Source organism: Heteronotia binoei, chromosome 8, assembly GCF_032191835.1.
Source record: "Heteronotia binoei isolate CCM8104 ecotype False Entrance Well chromosome 8, APGP_CSIRO_Hbin_v1, whole genome shotgun sequence".
Lineage (NCBI taxonomy): Eukaryota > Metazoa > Chordata > Lepidosauria > Squamata > Gekkonidae > Heteronotia > Heteronotia binoei.
The window spans coordinates 71016351-71035460 of NC_083230.1; the positions used below are offsets into that span (position 1 = coordinate 71016351).

The 19110-nt window shown below is 42.0% G+C and overlaps 1 protein-coding gene across 1 annotated transcript in view; it reads left to right on the forward strand.

The window, feature by feature from the left end:
* Positions 1–963: 963 nt before the first annotated feature.
* Positions 964–19110, forward strand: part of ELK3 (ETS transcription factor ELK3) — a 75090-nt gene continuing 56943 nt past the window's right edge. Inside the window, exon 1 of the mRNA XM_060245207.1 lies at positions 964–1419. The gene's annotated coding sequence lies outside the window, so the exon portion shown is untranslated. The remainder of the gene's footprint in view (positions 1420–19110) is intronic.

The following is a 19110-nucleotide window of genomic DNA, read 5'->3' on the forward strand; positions in this document are numbered from 1 at the left end:
GAGAACTCGTGGACATTCAATGGAATTGCTGAGCAGTTGGATTAGAACTGATAAAAGGAAGTACTTCTTCACCCAAAAGGTGATGAATACATGGAATTCACTGCCACAGGAGGTGGTGGCAGCTGCAAGCATAGACAGTTTCAAGGAGGATTGCATCAACACATGGAACAGAGGTCCATCAGTGGGGCTTGGGGGGGGCACACTGGGAGGGCTTCTAGTGTCCTGGTCCCATTGATGGACCTCCTGATGGCATATGGTTTTTTTGGAAACTGTGTGATACAGAGTGTTGGACTAGATAGGCTATTGGCCTGATCCAACATGGCTTCTCCTGTGTTCTTATGATTTCATCAACCTGTGGGCACCATTGTGGCCTTAAGTTTCTGTGCTGTGTTTTGGGCTCAGAAATGGCCTTAATTTTTATTTCCTTGGAATTTTGGCTCTGAACTTCGTTAGTTGTTGCATTTAACAGAATGCATTTGAATCCTGATTGAAGTCAGTAAGAATCTCAGTGGGACGCTTCCAATGGCCATGGGTTTTGAGAGGGAATTAATGGCCATGGACCTCTGGTGGGGGGGGGGGTCTACTTACTAGACTGAAGACTCATCCAGACCTCTGTCTGAGTACTTTTTAAATTCAATGACATATGGACAGTACAGACTATATATTTTTAGAAAATTAGGCTAGCAGAAATATTGATTCTTCTCTAGTGCATTATGATACATATATCTATGTGGCTTTCTGTGGTTTTAAACTATTATTGCAGAATTATTTTAAACAGATATAACAAGCAGATATGTGTAAGGGAGCACTTACACTCCTGTTTTGCTCATGTCCACCAGAACTGTAAAATTAATTCTTGCGGGGGGGGGGCAATTATTTTGCAGAGCCACCTTATGCTTTTAAGTAGCTGCCGCTGCTGCTGAGCCAAGTTTGTTGCTCTTATTTGAAGCTCCTCCCCGGGGGTGCAGAACAGGAAGAGGTGGAGGTCAGAAGGAGCTGCTGGAGTTCCTTGGTGTGTGTATGAGTGAAGTTACCGTTACCATTTTACTATGTGTGCGTGTCTTATATTACAGCAATGCTGCACACCAGTGGCCAGAGAGAGGGGAGAAGGGAGGAAAAGCCTGTTTACACAGACTGCAAACCGCCTGGGGAATAATGCAGGAAAGGAAGTGAGCCGGCTCTCTGTCTGACTGCTCCAACTTCCTGCTCTCTCTCTCTCTCTTTCGCGCACACACACACACACCCCAACCAAGGAGGGGGGGAAGAGAAAGACAGAAAGAAACAAGGGGAGAAAAATCAGGATCTCGTTACAGGAGCAACGCAGTGCATTAGGAGACTGTCAGCATGGAAAACCGGGGGATTTTACACAGTTCCCTTTAAAACTGCACCGAGAGGTTGGAAAAGCCCACCAGACTCTGGGTAGGTAGCTCGAAAGTTGAACAGAGTTGGAACTAGAGGCAGAAAAGGGGGCGAGGGGGAGGCAGGTGGGAGCTGGAGAGAGCGGGGAAAGTGCCCGGTGCTGGATTGCTGGATAGGGGACGAAAGGGATGCCAAGGAGGGATCCCTGTCTCGTTGCGAGGTGTCGGAGGAGGGGGGTGGGGGTGGGATGTCGTGTGCACGGACGTAGTGGCAACAGGAACCCGGTCGGAGTTTGCTGCGGGTCTGAAGTGCCATCTGGCAGCGGGGGCGGGGAGTGATGTGTAAGGGAGCAAGCACAAGCATTTGAGGGGGGGGGGGGGGTTGGTACTGCCTGGCCCGGAGCACCGGGAGGGAGAAGGAGGCTTGGCGAGACGGTGAGGACCTGGGAAGTAGTCGCCAGCTACTACGGGGGAAGGGTGGGGGGAGCGTAGAGGAGTCCCCACCTGCGTTTGATCAAAAGGGGAAGTCAAGGTGGGGGTCTCCCGGGGGTGGGGGGAGGAGTGGTGTGGGGAGAAAGGCGAGCATGGTGTGTCCCAGAATGGGGATCTGGGATATTCTTTTGTGGGAAATAGGCTGGGTTGGACTCCTGAATGGAGAGGCGGGGAGGATCATCTTGTATTTGGGGAAGCACGTCCGGACCATTGCTTTTGTGAAGTCAGGCAGCCTGTGACAGGCTTGGGGGAGAGAAGGGAACACTTCAGCCAAAAGGAGCTACGTTGCGATAAAGTATTCCGCATTTTGTCATATGGATGCGCGCGCCTCCGTGTGTGCGCCTGGCCTGGGGGAGTACCCCCTCGCAGACAGCCACATGGGTCGTTTTATTGCAACAATGAATGTGGATCTCCGCAGGCGGGGTGGGGGAGAGGACGACGACTCCGCCGGATTGTACTGTAGAGGAACGCGAAGAGTTTGTTGAGGGGTCGTGCAAATTGTTAGGGGCTGGAAGAAGAGGAAGAAACGGGCAAGGGGGGTTGGAGGAAGGGGGGGGCAGCGTTGGGAGAGTTTCTGGCTTGTCTGGAAACAGCAAGACTAATTGCCATGCGCTTCCGGTTTGAAACTGGCAGCAGACAACATCTTGAAAATGAGTCACTGCAGCTCACAAAGAAACTCTGTGGTTTTCTCCTCAGGTTTATGTATTTGCTCTTTTACGGTTTCCTTTGTAGTCTTCGGAGTGGGGGGGGGGAAGAGTTTCCCCTCACTCTCACCCTTTACCTTCACCACCTCCCCCTCCTCTTCTCCAGACCATTTTTATACTTTACACCATCAGCTCAGAAAGAGAGCAGAGAAGGAAAAACCTTAAAAAAACTGGAGAGTTGTTTTTGGATCTGACTTTGCTGAAGGTTAGAGGGACTCTGATGCTGCAGAAGGAAAAAGTTCCTTGAATTTTCCATTGGCTTCAGGAAGAGAGCCCATTTAGTCATGGCTAAGTAATGTCTGCACACACCAACTAATCTCATTAGGAGTTTCCGTTTTCTAACACAGGAGGGTTTTGTGAAGCCCTCTCAGCTTTTCTACCACTACTGTTGCTAGCAAGACAAGCTACATCTTTATTTAGTTGAGGGGTGAGACCAAGTTAATTTAATGCAGCATCTTTCTGTTCATGTGTCTTAACTGACTTTCAGTGACAACTACAGAGTACAAAGATTTCACTTAACTTTTCTTAACACAATGACTTTACTTTTTGCTTTTGTAAACCGTTTGTTTTAGAACTTTGAGGTACAACTAGTTGATAATTTCACATTTTCTCATGAGGCAATAACTGTGAAATGATGAAAGACCTCAAGAATGAATGGATAGCTATTCTGTATCTCATTCTTTCCTCTTCCTTCTATTTTAGTACATAGAGGATTACAAAATGCTTACCAGAAACAAATACACTGAATTGCATTTAGCCAGATTATTAATTTTTAACAAATGTATGGAGTTTTTGTGTAATTAATAATAATAATCTCATTTACATTTAAACTTATTTTTATAGTCTGTAGCTTCTGAAGAAAGTTTGTGTTGGAATATTTTCCCTACCTTAAAAGCCAATGACTAGGAGCACTTCTGGTCCTGGACAATATATATATTGCATATTCCCAGGTGTTAGTATCAACTTTTTAAATGGCAAGTGATTCAATTCTAAGAAGTTACAGCTTTCTGAATCCATGGAAATCACTGGGTTTAGAAGGTGTGATTCTGCTTAGGATGGCACAGAAAGTGACTATACATCTGGAAACTTTTCTAGCTGGAGTTGCATTATTGCTCAAAAACTCTGTCCAGGATTAAGACCTGTTTGGGCTATATAGTCACTCCGTGTGTGTGAATGCATTTTAATATGCACTGGTAGGCTGAACTTTTACTGTAATGTTGTTGCCTGCCCTGAATCTCCAGTGGCGGAAAGTAGCAATAGTCTTGGGCCTGGCCTTTCTCCTGGAGTTCCAGCTGGTTACTGTGACTGGGAGCCCTTTTCCTGGAATACACATGTTGTACTGACAGCTTCACTCCCAGTTAGAGGAACAAGTTCTCTGTAACTTAAGCATTAAGGAGTGCCTCTGTCTTCTTCAGTCTGCTGAAGCGGTCCAGCTGAGATTCTGTTGGTTACTGAAATTTAGTAAGTGGAGGAATGGAACTGGGACTTTTTACAGTAATGATCCCAAAACACTGGAGCATCCTGCCCAAGACAGGCTGTAGGCTATGTCTAAGATTTTGAATCTGCATTGACCAAATAAAATTCATTTAGCCAAATCAAACATATATCAGTGTGGTAATTTATTTATTTATTACACAAATCCAGAATTTAGAAAGAGTTGCATGAAGTAGATTATAACTTATTGTTACGCTTTTGCTTTCATTTCCTTGCTACTGTCTTTCCCAGACAAAACTCTTCCGTATGGGTATTGTGGAATATAGGTATTAAAATGGTGCATGTCTTCTCTGGGAAATATAAGAATGTGTACCTCAAAACAAATGTTGTCTCTGGTTTTCCGGTAGTATGTGAGCCTGGCTTTTCCAAACTTCTTATTGTACAGTGGCTGGGTACATGGTGACACAGCAGACAGATTTCAGCACTGACGTAATTTCTAGTTTTCCCTTTCCATAAACCACCAGATTGTCTCTTTCTTAAAAATTGTTTCAAACAGCCACTTGTACAGTTAGGCATTAAATTCATTTTGCACTTTATGAAAGCGATCTGTTTATACGTCAATTCTTTGTCAACTGAGTGAACTGATTTCTTGTAAACTGTGTCCTGGGGAGAATATTGTACAATAGCCAAAACACTCTGAATGCACTTCTGCAGTGATCCCTATTCTGTTTTTATGTACTCCAATGCACACAGGCACACCTCTGGACATGTGATCTTAAAGAGCTTTGGAAAGCATAAACTTTATCGGGAAATTCTAGTTTGGGGGCTCTAAGGCTTGTTCATGTCAATGCTGGGGTTTGTCTGAGATACCGGTGGTTAGTCCTTAGAATCTGAACGTTTGTCTAAATTATGACCTCAATCTGGGCCCTGCAGGATTTAGTGCAGTTCTGCAGAGCCTGTAAAATGGAGATGTTCCACAAGGCCTATGGTTGAGGCAGTGGGAACTCCTTCCCCTGCTCTGTTCTGTTCCGTACTCATTGTTTTCATCGGTCATTGATCTTGTCTGCCCATCCCCTTTCTGCTTTAGTTACATCCAGAGCTTTTTTCTGGGGGAACGTGGTGGAATGGAGTTCCAGAACCTCTTTATGGAAGCAAAATTCTCAAAAAATGTTTAAAAGTTCATGAGGGGCACCCATGTGTTTCTCCTTCATTTCCCTCTTGAAAGTTCCAGCACCTCTTTTTCCAGAAAAAAAAAGCCGTGGTTACATCTGCCTGTGCACACATAGGAGGCCAGGAGTAGATATATTATTGGTGCCATCGATAGTGGACTATTAGTGCAGTGTAAATTGAGATATTGAATTATAAATTGTTTATTATATTTTAATTAGTTGGTATTATGTTGTGTATGTATTGTTGTAACCTGCTCTGAGCCTGCTTGCGTGGGAGGGAGGGCTAGAAGCCAAAATAAATAAATAAAATCCAGATTTTTGGATACATTCAGGGATCTTTTCAAATAGCTCTTCTTTGTGCTCTCAGTAGTCCAGAGTACATGAAGTAAGTTACTTGAATTTGGTTTAGCCTGTGGTTGATCTGCATGGCCTGCAACAAAAGCATCTAGAAATCAGTATTAGCAGCTCTGGAAATTACACTTGTGCTGCATGCATTACAAACGCAGGCCTCAGATTCAGTGGGAGCTCCTGAACTTTCTGAGTCCATTTATGCAGCTGCATAACAATCCCTGGATGAGTTCCACCACCTATTTTTCTACAAAATGACCCCTGTACAAACTTGATATCATAGAATCACAGATTTGGAAACAAATTCACATTACATACTTCTCTTGGTCATCACAAGGATTTTTACTTGGACATGTACTGGGCATTGTCCAGTGGGAACTTAATTGTCAGGAATCTCTGGATCTGATTTGGATCAGAACAATGTTGTGCAGGGAGAAGCTTCAGTGTTTCCCACACTGTTTTCTCAATCTGAAATTGTCTTTCTGGAGCTGTTACTTGTACCATTGAGAGCACTTGTATGTACTGATCGTCTATATAGTTTCCCCTGTGGGGCAAATAGTAGCCAATGGTGCAGGAGGAAGACAGAAGTCCCTCTGTCTTGCTCTTAATCAAGTTCACAGACACCTGGGAATTAAGTTCCCATCAGGAAACTCACAGAACACATCGCTGAAAATCTTTGTAGTGACCTTAAGGACTTATAACATGTGAATCAGCCCTCAGTCTTTAGTAAGCAGAGGTGGATGGAGAACAGAACACTGAAGAGTCTTTCTTCACAAATGATTTGTGCTCTTTTGTGGAAAGAGGGAATTTTTATTCACTAAAGGTATATAATTTTTGCCAGTGCCTAAACTCCAGTAAGTGGCAATATTGATGCAATGCCTCTGATTTTCAACAGTGGTAATTTGACTATTTTATGTTAGAAGGGGTTATAAGCAGAGAAATTTACACTCAGTTTTAAAAAACAAACAGAATTTTGTGTCAAACTATGCCATAATTCTGTTGGAATAGGCAACAGGCTGTGTAGCTCATTGGTGAACCCTCAATCACTGGAAAGTTCATTGAACCTTTTGCTGGCTTTGGAAATTTTAATATACACACTTTATAGCCTGTCTTTGCAGCTACAAAGACTAGACTTTAAAAAAATTATAGTGGAAGTTCTCAGAATACTGAATTTAAAAGCTAACAATCATGTGACATCCCCCCCCCCCCCGTGCTTCCACATAATTTCAGAATAGGCAAAACCCCAGTTATAGCTTCCCAAATTACCACCATGGCTGTTTCCATACTGTTGGTATTCGTTGTTGGTGAGATAAGGACATCGCTAAAAAACCCATCAGAACCCTTTTTTTGTTGCTGCTGCACTGCATTAGCAGCATGATCTGGAAGTGGGTGTCACAGTGGCAGCATGGATTTAAAGGGTTCCCTGGGCATCAGCATGTCTGGCCCACAGACCACTCCCATGGACCAAATGGACTGCCTAAAAATGCAGTCAGTGGGCAGTCTGTCTAAACTGCAAATGTGCAGACTGGGCAAATCGACCATGAATCAGCCCCTGGTCTGTGATGAAATTAGGTCCATGAACCAGTCTGTGCCCATCCCTAGTTTGGTGTAGTGGTTAAGTACGTGGACTCTTATCTGGGAGAACCGGGTTTGATTCCCCACTCCTCCACCTGCACCTGCTGGAATGGCCTTGAGTTAGCCATAGCTCTGGCAGAGGTTGTCCTTGAAAGGGCAGCTGCTGTGAGAGCCCTCTTAGCTCCACCCACCTCACAGGGTGTCTGTTGTGGGGGGAGAAGATATAGGAGATTGTAAGCCGCTCTGAGTCTCTGATTCAGAGAGAAGGGCGGGGTATAAATCTGCAGTCTTCTTCTTCTTCTAGTTGTAGCTATTCTACACAAATTAGGAATTTGAATTTCTTGATCAGAACTCCTGGCTTCTGAGGTACTGGGAGCCTCAAAGCCTTTCATACATTAAATATTTAAGGCTGGATTGTTAATGCATACTTTGTTGTTGTTGTTCAGTTGCACAGTCAAGTCCGACTCTTTGCGACCCCATGGACAAAGTCACGCCAGGCATACTTAATTGGGTCTAAATCCCATTGAGTTTGGTGAATTTATTTCTAAAAATATATTCTGGTTTCAAATATAGGTTATATAAAGGATACCATTTCCTTTTCAGAAGAAATCAAAGTAAATGGCTGCTATTTTCGAACTACTCAGATGCTATCTACATAATGTGTAAAAGGTTCTGAGCTGGCACACATCATTTCTGACTAGTAGGTCATTATTATCTACAGATAAATAACTAGATTTTCAGTCAAGAAGTTTGATATATTTCACCTTATGTTCCATTTTCTTATTTTTACTTTTTATGGGGTGGTTTGCCATTGCCTTCCCCAGTTACCTACACTTCCCCCCCCCCACCCCCAGCAAGCTGGGTACTCATTTTACCAACCTTGGAAGGATGGAAGGCTGAGTCAACCTGGAGCCAGCTACCTGAAAACCCAGCTTCTGCCGGGGATTGAACTCAGGTCGTGAGCAGAGGGCTCCAACATGGTGGCCATGTTGTGGCCTGCACATATGCGTAGGACTGGGATATGTGAGTATGGGAAATGTAATTTAATGTAGTTGAAATAGGTGAGAGAAAATGACTGTGTTATAAAATTTTCAGTTATTTGAAAATTGCTGTGTTATAAAGTGGAATTGAAGCAATTATATTAATGTCGTGGATTACATAGACAAATGGAGCCCTCTGCTAGTAGTATGCTTAATAGTGTACAGTACTAGCCTTGACCTGGATGGCTCAGACTAACTTGATCTTGGAAGATGAGCAGGATTGGCCCTAGTTAGTATTTGAATAAGTGACCACCAAGAAAGTCCAGGGTTGTAATGTAGAGGAAAGCAATGGCAAACTACCTCTTGCCTCGAAAATCTTATGGGATTGCCATAAATCAACTTTGACTTGATGGGGAAAAATGTGTCCATTCAGTTTATTCTGTGTGTGGAAGACTTCACATACATGATGAATGGATCCAGGTAGGCAGCCGTGTTGGTCTGAAGCAATGCACATAAAAGCTTGCATTCTGAATAAAACATTGTTGGTTTTAAAGGTGCTATTGGGCTCCAACTTTATACATGAAGAATGTTGGGTTTGTAGCCTGAAAGAGCACATTTGTATTTTGATGGATGGGCAAATATGCAGAAGCCTGTTGTACAATTGTTTGTGAGGTATGGTATTTAGAGAAAAAGTAACAAAGGAACAATATGCTATGACAGTTTCAGCTTCCTGATAATGATAGTTGGTTTCCAATTAACAAGCAGTTCATTGACCCATGTTTTAAACTACTGTATTCTAAATATATCTTAGAAATCAGAGAAGGAAAGTAACTCTCAGTTTTCCCCCTTGAAACACAGGAGACGATGCACAAACCTAGCCTACGTATTTGATGGCTGGAAGCCAAAAGCCCATGTGCAAGCTCAAGATCTTTTGTACACATGCCAGGGCTTCCCCAGCTTTCTTTTCTGAGAACAACTCAGTGAACTGTATTGGGGGCAGTCCTGAAAGTCTTCCTGGTTTGGGGACTGGCGTGGTCAATACAAGGGGACTTTCAGTGAAGTTCTACACAGAGTTACATCCTTCTAAATTGATTGAAATCAATGGGTTTAGTATTAACCCTGTTGATCCCTCTGAAGCACCACTTTGCATGTGGAATTTCTCCCATGTTTTGATCATGGATATGAACATTTACAGCTGCTATCTGGTATCTATTGAGTACAGTATCTAAGAACAGGGCTCTTTATCTCCATTATGTTCTGCTTATGTGCTACTGAGCATTCATGTTGGAAACACTGGTGTACAATATGCTTCAATCTACCAGTTCTGTTTTTATGTTCTTGATGTTTCCCCGCAACAAAATCTTTAATTGTGGATTTGTGGTTTAGGAAGTTTAACAAAGTCTTCTTTAATGACGATTTTATAACTTCCAACAGAGCAATTATAGAAATGTCTGATGGAAGCTGTGACAGTTTAACTTCTTTAAAGATTAAATATAAGTTCATTTGGAGCAGTGAAATAAAGGCTCTGTATTGGCCTGTAGTAAAATGCCTTGATGCCATAAAAATGGATAAGTGAGGGCCAGTAGATATTTTCTTATTTTAATTTTTTGTGTTTTATTAGATTCCTGTTGGGTTAATTTGTAGTGGGACTAATCTAGGATAAATTTTAAATGAATCATGTCATAATTAGCATGTGTATTTTACACCTTTCACATCCCTAAATACTGACTCATGTGGGTGGGTATTTATTTTTTCTCACCATATTGAGAAAGGCCACTGCTTGGCTTCCAGTAAGTTATGTGTTAGCCTTGGACACATTGGTGCCATTTGTAATCATGGCCAGTGCTGGTTACAGTAAGCCACAGTGGCATGTTTGCTTTAAAAAGCATGTGTTTCTGTGCCAACTCTTGGTTTATTATGTAGCTTTCTGTGGCTTGCTGTTTTGGTATTTTACACAATGGTGGTATCATATGGACTTTTAAGTGCTTTTACATGTTCATTTGATTTGAAGCTGCTGGCTTAATGAATCAGCTAGTATTCTGGAGACTTTTTGAGAGCTCTTGAAAGACAAGAACATATCTGTTCTCAAGAATTTTATTAAATTATGTGTGACTTAAGAATTAGTCATGATTTAGACCAGAATATCAAGATGCAGGAACAGGAAGTCAGGCTCAATAAGCATCAAAATAAAACCCTCCAGGAAGAAAGTAGCTAAAATGTCTACAGTTTGGTTTGTATAAGGCCTTTCTTGGAAACAGGACTACATTTTGACATTGGATTACTCTTTCTCACAGAGCATATGAACATATGAAGCTGCCTTATACTGAATCAGACCCTCGGCCCATCAAAGTCAAATTGTCTTCTCAGACTGGCAGTGGCTCTCCAGGGTCTCAAGCTGAGGATTCAAGTGCTTAGCATGATAATGCTAGAGTTTGTCTAGGAAGAGACACAGTTTGGATATATTCAACCCATCAAGAAGTCTTTTAAACCAGTTATCAGAAACACACCATTGTTCCCTCTGTTCTCAAAAAGGCAACTCCATTTTCCCCTCTGTTCTCAAAAAGGCAACTGCTCTACTCTGAAGGTTGACTTACATGGTTCAGCAGTATGCATCCTATTCCAGGGAGACACTTGGGTCAAAATACACAATATGTGTGACACAAGTTGGGTGAGGGATGTCTGATCTGACTTGTAGTCACATGTATTGTAGGGAAAACTGACTCTCAAAGTGTTCTGTTGCTCCATTGGCTCCAGAGTGCTGCAAGAGGGGGGAGGGGCTGCAAGCTTCTTCCATTGCAATGCTCTTGAATTGAACATCATATGTGTGACTAATGTACATATTATTTTGACCCTAATTATTGCTGAAACACAGCTTGATGCTCAGCTCTGTCTAGGAGGATGCAGAATGCCTCAGGGCCAAACTACACATTTGTGTTTTTGAAGAGTTGGGACCCAGCTTGGGTTCCCCACAGCCACACAGCAGCTGCAATATATGGCTTTTAAAAAATAAAGGAAAAACCAAATCGGCTCAGAATGGAATTCTGCAGTAGGGGGGAGGAAGGGCTCCTGCTGCTTCCCCCCCCCCCAGCTATTATTTTCTGTGGAAATAGTCCTGGGGGTTAGTCCCTCATTTTTGCTGTCCATCATAGAACCTGAACCCAACTCTTCAAAAACAGAAACTGGCCCTCAGTATCCTGCTGTGACAAAACAAAAAGTGGAATGGAAGACCCTCCAAGGAACTAGAAAGGAAGCAGAAAGCAGCTAAATTCTGGTTATGCTGGAACTTTTTTTGGCAAGTATTTTTGGGGAAGCATCAGAACCCCCCAAAAACTAATGGAGATGAAAACCAATGCAGCCCTTGTTTTTGTTTCCTTGTTTTTGTTTATTTGATTTTGCTATTGAAAATTCAGTTTGTTTTGTGTGGGCATTATATATTTTGGGCAATCAGAATGATCAATAGGTTGACTAAAGAGTCTGGGATTTCCCAGTTTAGAAAAAATCAACTAAGGGGAAACATGATAGAAGTTTATAAAATTATGTATGGGGCAAAGAAAGTGGATAGGGACAGTTTCCTTCCGTCATCTCTTGTCAAGCCTGTAGCTATGGTGGAGGCTCTGGGGACCCTGCCCTGACTTCCTGTCAAGGCCCCCCAACTGAGGGCCCCAACCTGGTGGAGACAGAAAGGAGGTTGAGAGGCGGCCATGGCAGATTTTTGTGTTCTCTCAGCCAGCTGGCTGCAAAAGAAGGAAGAGCCAGCCTGCTGGTCCTACCTCTCTTTCGCCTTCTGCTTGGCTGAGTAGGACAGGAGAGTGAGAAGCGGCAGGTCTTTGTGCTCTCATAGCCAGCCGGCTGCAAAAGCAGAAAACCTCAGCCTGCCAGCCCCACCTATCCCCCCCCTCAATTGGCAGAGTGGAATGGGAGATTGAGAGGTGGTAGGTCTTCATGCTCTCACAGCTGGGTGGCTGTGAAAGCAGGAAGACCCAGACTGGTTTCCCACTCACCTCATGCCACTCTCATGTTTGTCTTCTCAGCAGGGCTTCCTTCTGATTTCACACTATCTGCCCCAGGGTTGCAGCAAGCATTGGCGTTTTCGTGCAGCAAACAGAAACTGGTTTTTAGCAGTTTGTTTGTTGTGCAAAAACACTGAGACTTGCTGCAGCCCTGGGCCAGATAGTGGGAAATCAGAAGGAAGCCCCGCTGAGAAGACAAACGTGAGAGCAGTGTAAGGTGAGTGGGAAATCGGTCCCAGACTTCCAGCTCTGTGTCTTTCTTTGCTACTGCTTGGCGGAGCAGGATGGGAGAGCAAGAGGTGGTGGGTTTTTGGGCTTCTCACACCCGGCTCTGAAACCAGCTGCAGGAGCAGGAAGACCACGCTTGGGGAGGCCACCTTTTTTCCTCTCCTCCTGCTCAACTGAGCAGCTCAGAGGGTGAAAGGCAGCAGCTGCTGCGGGTCTTTGTGCTTTTGTAGCTGGTTTCAAAGCTGGCTGCAGAAGCACAAAGACCCATCCTCTCTGTCCCCTCCTGCTCAGCTGAGTAGGAAGAAAGACGAGAGGTGGCCAAGTGTGTCCCCAAAATTTTTAAAAAGCCCTCGATCTTGAAAATACTGGCTACACCTCTGTCTCTCATAATACTAGAATTCTAGAGCACCCAATGAAGTTGGCAGTCAATAGATTCAGCAGAGACACAAGAAAATTCTCCTTTACTCCATGAGAAACTACTGAATTCACTGCCAGTGGCTATAGTGGTCACAAGCATGTATGGCTTTAAAAAGAATTCATGGAGGATAAGTCCTTCACTGTCTACTAACCATTGTGACTAACACAAAACCAGTGCTAGATGGCAGAATCAGGGGAAGGCATTGGGTCTTTTGCCTTGTTTGTTGGCCCTCCATGGCTGTGAATTGGCTGCTGCATATAAGGGGATGCTGTGCTAGATGGACCACTGTTCTGATCCAGCAGGGCTCTTCTTATGTACTTATTGATATTTTGAGTACCTGGCTGTGACCCTGTGCTGTGGTAAGGTAGGAGGTCATACTAAAAAAGAAATGTAAATACAGATATTTATGAAATATTTTATAACATGTTTTCCCCTTTTTCTTTTAAAAGTTTAATCCAGTGGCTTTGTACTGCATGCCTGAACATCTGCAAAACTGATTTCTGATACAGTATGTGTTTCTCCTAAATGTTGTGGTGAGAATATGACACTCTACTATCTATATATCAGTGCACATTAGAGTTGTCTTGCTCTTGCATTCAGAGTGTACAGCTGGTTTTTGAAAACTATGGTTTACTAAAAGCATTTTATTTTGCACCATGTGCACTGATGTACATGCATAGGATATCTCACCCAGTATTTGTGCATGCACAAGGACAAACATAAGGTAGAGATCATTTCTAGACACTTCTTGTAATAACACATCACTGAATAACAGCTGTGTATTCTGCATAAATAATCCTTGTACATATGTACTTGTATGCATTAAGGAGGGTAGAAATATTGTCTGTTAATCTATCCTACCTCTTATGCATTCTAGAAAAAAGTTCTTTTTTTACCAGGTAGTAGCTTAACAGTGTCATCCTCTATAAAATTATACTGTTCTAAACCAATTAACTTCAGTGGATTTAGAAAGATGTCACTCTGTTAATTAACTACCTGGGCATATTTATGACTGTGTTTAATTTGAGGCCTGAATACAGATTTCTATATAATATGCACATGTTCAAAGCATTCACAATTTTTAAACTGTCTGTCGAACTTCCTTGGTAATTTTGGTAATGCTTTTTATCATTTAAGAAAAGTGTTTTAGAGAGTAGAAATATGTTCAGTCAATTCAATTGGAATTCAGTCAATTCATCTGGAATTATTTCCAGGAAACTGCATATTAGTTTGGGTTAAATTTTAAGGGGTTTTTTTTTGGGGGGGGGGTGGATTTGGGTTTTTTATTTTTTTTAAAGCATCACTAAATGTGTAATGGTTATACTGAAGAAGTGTGCATGCACACAAAAGATAATATCCATAATTAAATTTTGTTGGTCTTAAAGGTGCCACAGGATTAAAACTTTGTTCTACTGCTTCAGACTAAGACCGAATGTGTGTTATGGACTGTATCCCTGTATCTGAGTTCAGAAGTTCTAGTATATTTTCAGAAGCAGAAACTCTCTGGGAACAGCAGAAGCTCCTCATTCCTGATGATTTTGGAAAATATGTGAGTGGAACGATATTAGAAAGAAAAGAATAGTATACAGTACTTTGTGTTTACCTGCAGTCCCATGGCTATGGTATTTATGAATGGACCCCATGAGGTCTGCTTTCTGGTATTCTTCCGACTTGGGCCTCATCATGCATGTGTTAACAATTAGCCATGCATTTTCTCTGGCTTGATCAAAGAACCACAAACAGAAGGAAAATAGCAATTAGAGACTTCTAGAATAAAGCGTTATCCTAATCATGGGTTCATATACGATCAAGGAAAGTGCATGGAAATTGCTACCCTGATATTCTGTCATTTCTTGGGTTCCAATTTACATTGCTTTTGGGATGCAGCACAGTTCTATCTTTAATGTAGTACAGAATTTCTGGAGTAGGTCTGTTGCTTTCTGCCAAATTCCAAGTCTGCTTTGGAAATAAATAAAGAGGGATATAGTCTTTGTCCTTCTCCCCACCTTAGGAGTCATGGAGTATAAGAGGAGGTTTGGTGTGGCTTGAGGGTTGCATAATGATGGCCCTCCACAGTCCAATGTGTAGGAGTAATGTCTGTGCTGATCCCTTGTTGCACTGGAGATTTTCCATCTTGGAATGTGGAGAGCACTGGAATTCTACATACCAGGAACTTTCTGTGTTGGGATTCAGGGTATAGAATCATAGAGTTGGAAGGGACCTCCAGGGTCCTCTAGTCCAACCCCCTGCACAACGCAGGAAACCCACAAATACCTACCCCAAATTCACAGGATCTTCTTCGCTGTCAGATGGTCATCTAGCCTCTGTTTAAAAACCTCCAAGGAAGGACAGCCCACCACCTCCCGAGGAAGCCTGTTCCACTGAGGAATTGCTCTAACGGTCAGGAAGTTCTTCCTAATGTTGAGCTGGCAACTCTCTTGATTTAATTTCAACCCACTGGTTCTGGTCCTACCTTCCAGGGCCACAGAAAACAATTCCACACCATCCTCTGTATGACAGCCAATCCAGTCCAATCCAAGCACACCTTTATTGGCATAATGAAAAGAGATATACAGAGACTTGTCAACCAAACAACAATCAGATATGTCTGTTCAAAGCATAAAAGGCTAAACTAAGATTAAGATCACAATAAAACCTGCTTAGAATAATTTTTAACAATTTCAGCCAAGAATTTGGCAACAGCTTTTGTGATTTGATTATGTTGTCATTTAATAGGAAACGGCAATCAATCCTATTTTCTTGAATGAAGACAGTAAGGAAAGACTATCTAACAACCTTCCGGAGATTAGTATACAGTTGGCAGTTCAATAAAATATGCTGGATGGAATCCGGCGAGCTTGACCAGCATAGACAATGTCTCTCACTAAAGGGGACTTGAAGAAATCTCCCATAGAGAACATTGGAGGGAAATGCATTCATCCTAGCCAGCATAAAAGCTCTCCGATGTTGCGGATTATATAGTTCAGATAAATATTTGGCCTTTTTTTGGCTGTCTGATCAAGTCCAAGTGAGGCAGAAGAGCAAGTATAAAATTGGACAGGACACAGTTTATTAGATTCTAGATCTAAGATTCTCTGTTTGATAAATCTAAAATTATAAGATTCATCAGATAATAATAATAATATATAATAATAATAATAATAATAATAATAATAATAATTTTTAATCTATATCCCCCCCTCCCCGCTGAAGCAGGCTCAGATAAAAATAGGTCGTCAATTGCAATCCCCATGTGTTTGAGCTTCGACATGATTCCATCTTGCCAAGCAGCATTATAAGGGTCTCTTTTTAGATAGTTGAGCAAGCTAGCTCGTTCAATCCTATAAAACATCCATAACAAATATTTAAAAGTTAGAGTCCAAGCTTTTGTTTCAATCAGAGATTGGCCTGTTTCTGAACAGATTACAAAATAAGGAACATAGTTCGGGATTCCTAAAAGTTGTTGCAGAAATGCAGCCTGAATATTTTCTATTTTTTGGTTCAGAGCATTAATCCACAGAGGATACCATACAAAATTTGTGATACATACAAAATTTTAGCATTAAAAGCTCTGATTGCAGCAGGCAAACATTGGTTACCTTTTTATAATAAAACTGTTTAATTTGAGATTAAGAACAATTAGCTATATTTATTATTCTGTCACGGTGAACTGCCCATTTGAGATTGTAATTAAAGGTTATGCCCAAATATTTAAAGCATTTGGATTGCTCAATTTCCTGCTTGCCTGTATACCATTTTTGTGGTCGCCAACTTTTAGAAAAGACCACAACCTTAGATTTGGAATAGTTTATAGCAAGTGAGTTAAGCTGGCAGTAGTTATTAAAAGCTTTCAGGTATTGCTGCAAGCCGACTCTTGTGCAGGAAAATATAGTATCATCAGCATACAATAATATTTGGACTGAGAGATCATTTAACTTAGGTGGGTGCCCATTTATGGAACTAAGATATTGTGCCATATCATTTAAGAAAAGATTAAAAAGATGTGGGGCAACACACACCCTTGTTTAACTCCTTTACAAAATGATATTTTTTCAGTTAGGTGTCCTATAGATGAGAATTTTACCTGGTTCTGGTCCCACCTTCTGGGGCCACAGAAAACAATTCCACACCATCCTCTATATGACAGCCCTTCATGTACTTGAAGATGGTGATCATATCATCTCTCAGCCGCCTCCTCTCCAGGCTAAACATCCCCAGCTCCTTCAACCTTTCCTCATAGGATTTGGTCTCCAGACCCCTCACCATCTTTGTCACCCTTCTCTGGACCCGTTCCAGCTTGTCTATATCCTTCTTAAAATGTGGTGCCCAAAACTGAACACAATACTCTGGGTGAGGTCTTACCAGAGCAGAGTAAAGCAATACCATCACATCACATGATCTGGACATTATACTTCTCTTGATAGAGCCCAAAATTGCATTTGCCTTTTTAGCCACCGCATCCTATGAGGCTCTGGTTAAAACCACTGCCCCCCCCCCCCCGGCAGGGAAATTAATCTCAGCCAATATAGGGTTTATTTGGTGGTGATCAGATGCGCAGTTTAATTGATTGTCATTGCTGTTCCCTACCGGATTTAAAGTGCACAATCCGTCAGCAACATCTGCCTCTGTTCCTGAATAGTTGTACTCCCACTATAATCTCTTTTTAAACTGGATTATTTTGGTACTTGATCCACTGCAGTGTTTTCCTAGTTGTCCAGTTTCATCCTGCAGTTTTCTCTGTCTGAACCATCCTGCTGTGATGTCAAGCCACTTCCGAATGTATGAACTCTTTCCCGGCGCAAAGCTGCTTTGGAAGCCTGAGGCTTCTCTTAATGTCTGCCATTATTTTTTACTAGTGCATAACTGCATATTCACACATCTCTCTCTCTCTCACACACACACAGGATCTTGTTTTCTTTTTAAAAACTTTCAAAAAGTTACTTGTATATTGCAGCCTTTTTCTGGACTTTGCAGCTCATGGGGTGGGAGATAAGGTTTTTTTCAGAGAGGGAGGAAGGGGGGCAGTCTAAGGACAATGTGTGTTACTCCAGCTTTGCGCCAAGTTTTTAAATAAAAATGCCAACAGCACACGGGACCAGAATGAGGCTTCTTTATTCTGTTCCCCTGGTTTTGAAATGTTTAAAATGTTGAAGTTTTCAAACACACTTTCCTCACACTGACTGGACTACATATCCCAGTAGCCTCCTCTAGCGATCCTATTGGCCATCAGCTGCCTCCATTCTGCTAGGAGTTTGAAGTGCTGCTTCCCTTAAGTGCTTATACGCATGCTCAGAAGACAAATGAGGGGGGAAAGACCACTGCCCCACTCCCTGGCTGCTGTGCCTGATCAATCAAGGATGGGGTGAAAGTGCATTGAAGCAGGTCGAGGGGGTAAGTCTGATCAGAACTATCCAATACAAAAAAACCCTGGATCAATTAGAAGCGAGGACAAACTGGATCAAACTGCAATCCAATCACAGCCTTTTTGTGTGTTCTCAGAGCAGTGTCTCCCAACCTTTTCGATGTAACGATACCCTTGACCTCTCTCTTCATATTTCATGGTACCCTTGAGGAAAACACCTATTTTTTAAAAACTGATTTACTTTCTAGTTACATGAGAGACATAATAGTTTATTGCAGTTAAGTTTCTGTTTATTCATTCATGATGTGAAAATGAATGTAATTTAAACTAAGATAAAATAGAGTGATATTTTAAAATTCTTCAAAGCACACAACAGGTGCAAGTCCCAACAGTAATGTTAAGAAACTGTTCTGAATGCAATTTATAAATGTCCACCAAACTGCAACACAAAAATTTTCAGTATCAGAACTGATGTTAGCCTGGAATGCACAACTTTTGAATGTAAGCTTTTGTATGTTAAAAGCACACTTCCTTAGACAACAGGATGGGTTCATTCAAATATGATTGGCAGCAGAAGAAAGCACATTTTTAACTGAATGCTTCTTCTAGCCAGTGTAGTCTTTACATTCAAAGTTCCAATGTGAGTTCTTAAGATCAATATGAGTAGCATGTAGGAAAAAACAGGTTAACAATGCAATCCTAAATGGAGCTTCATCCTTCTAAATTCATTGTTGTCTGTGGGTTTAGGATGTGACTCTGCTTAACACAGTATGGTTAGCCCTTGATTGGGTACACTACAACTTTGCAGCCATTTATTTATCCAAGAGTGGCTACTCCAAAATAAGCCTAATTAGAAAACATATCTAAATACTCTGTGCTATTCTTTCAGATCATTCAAAATAAATGGGAGCTGAGGAGGTGACCTGCCTGGGAAAGTTGCAACTTAGTGCAACTCGTGGGAGGATCTCTCCCCACACCTGTGATGGAGGGGGTCAGTTTTGCACCACTGCGTCACCCGCCATTTTAGGTGCC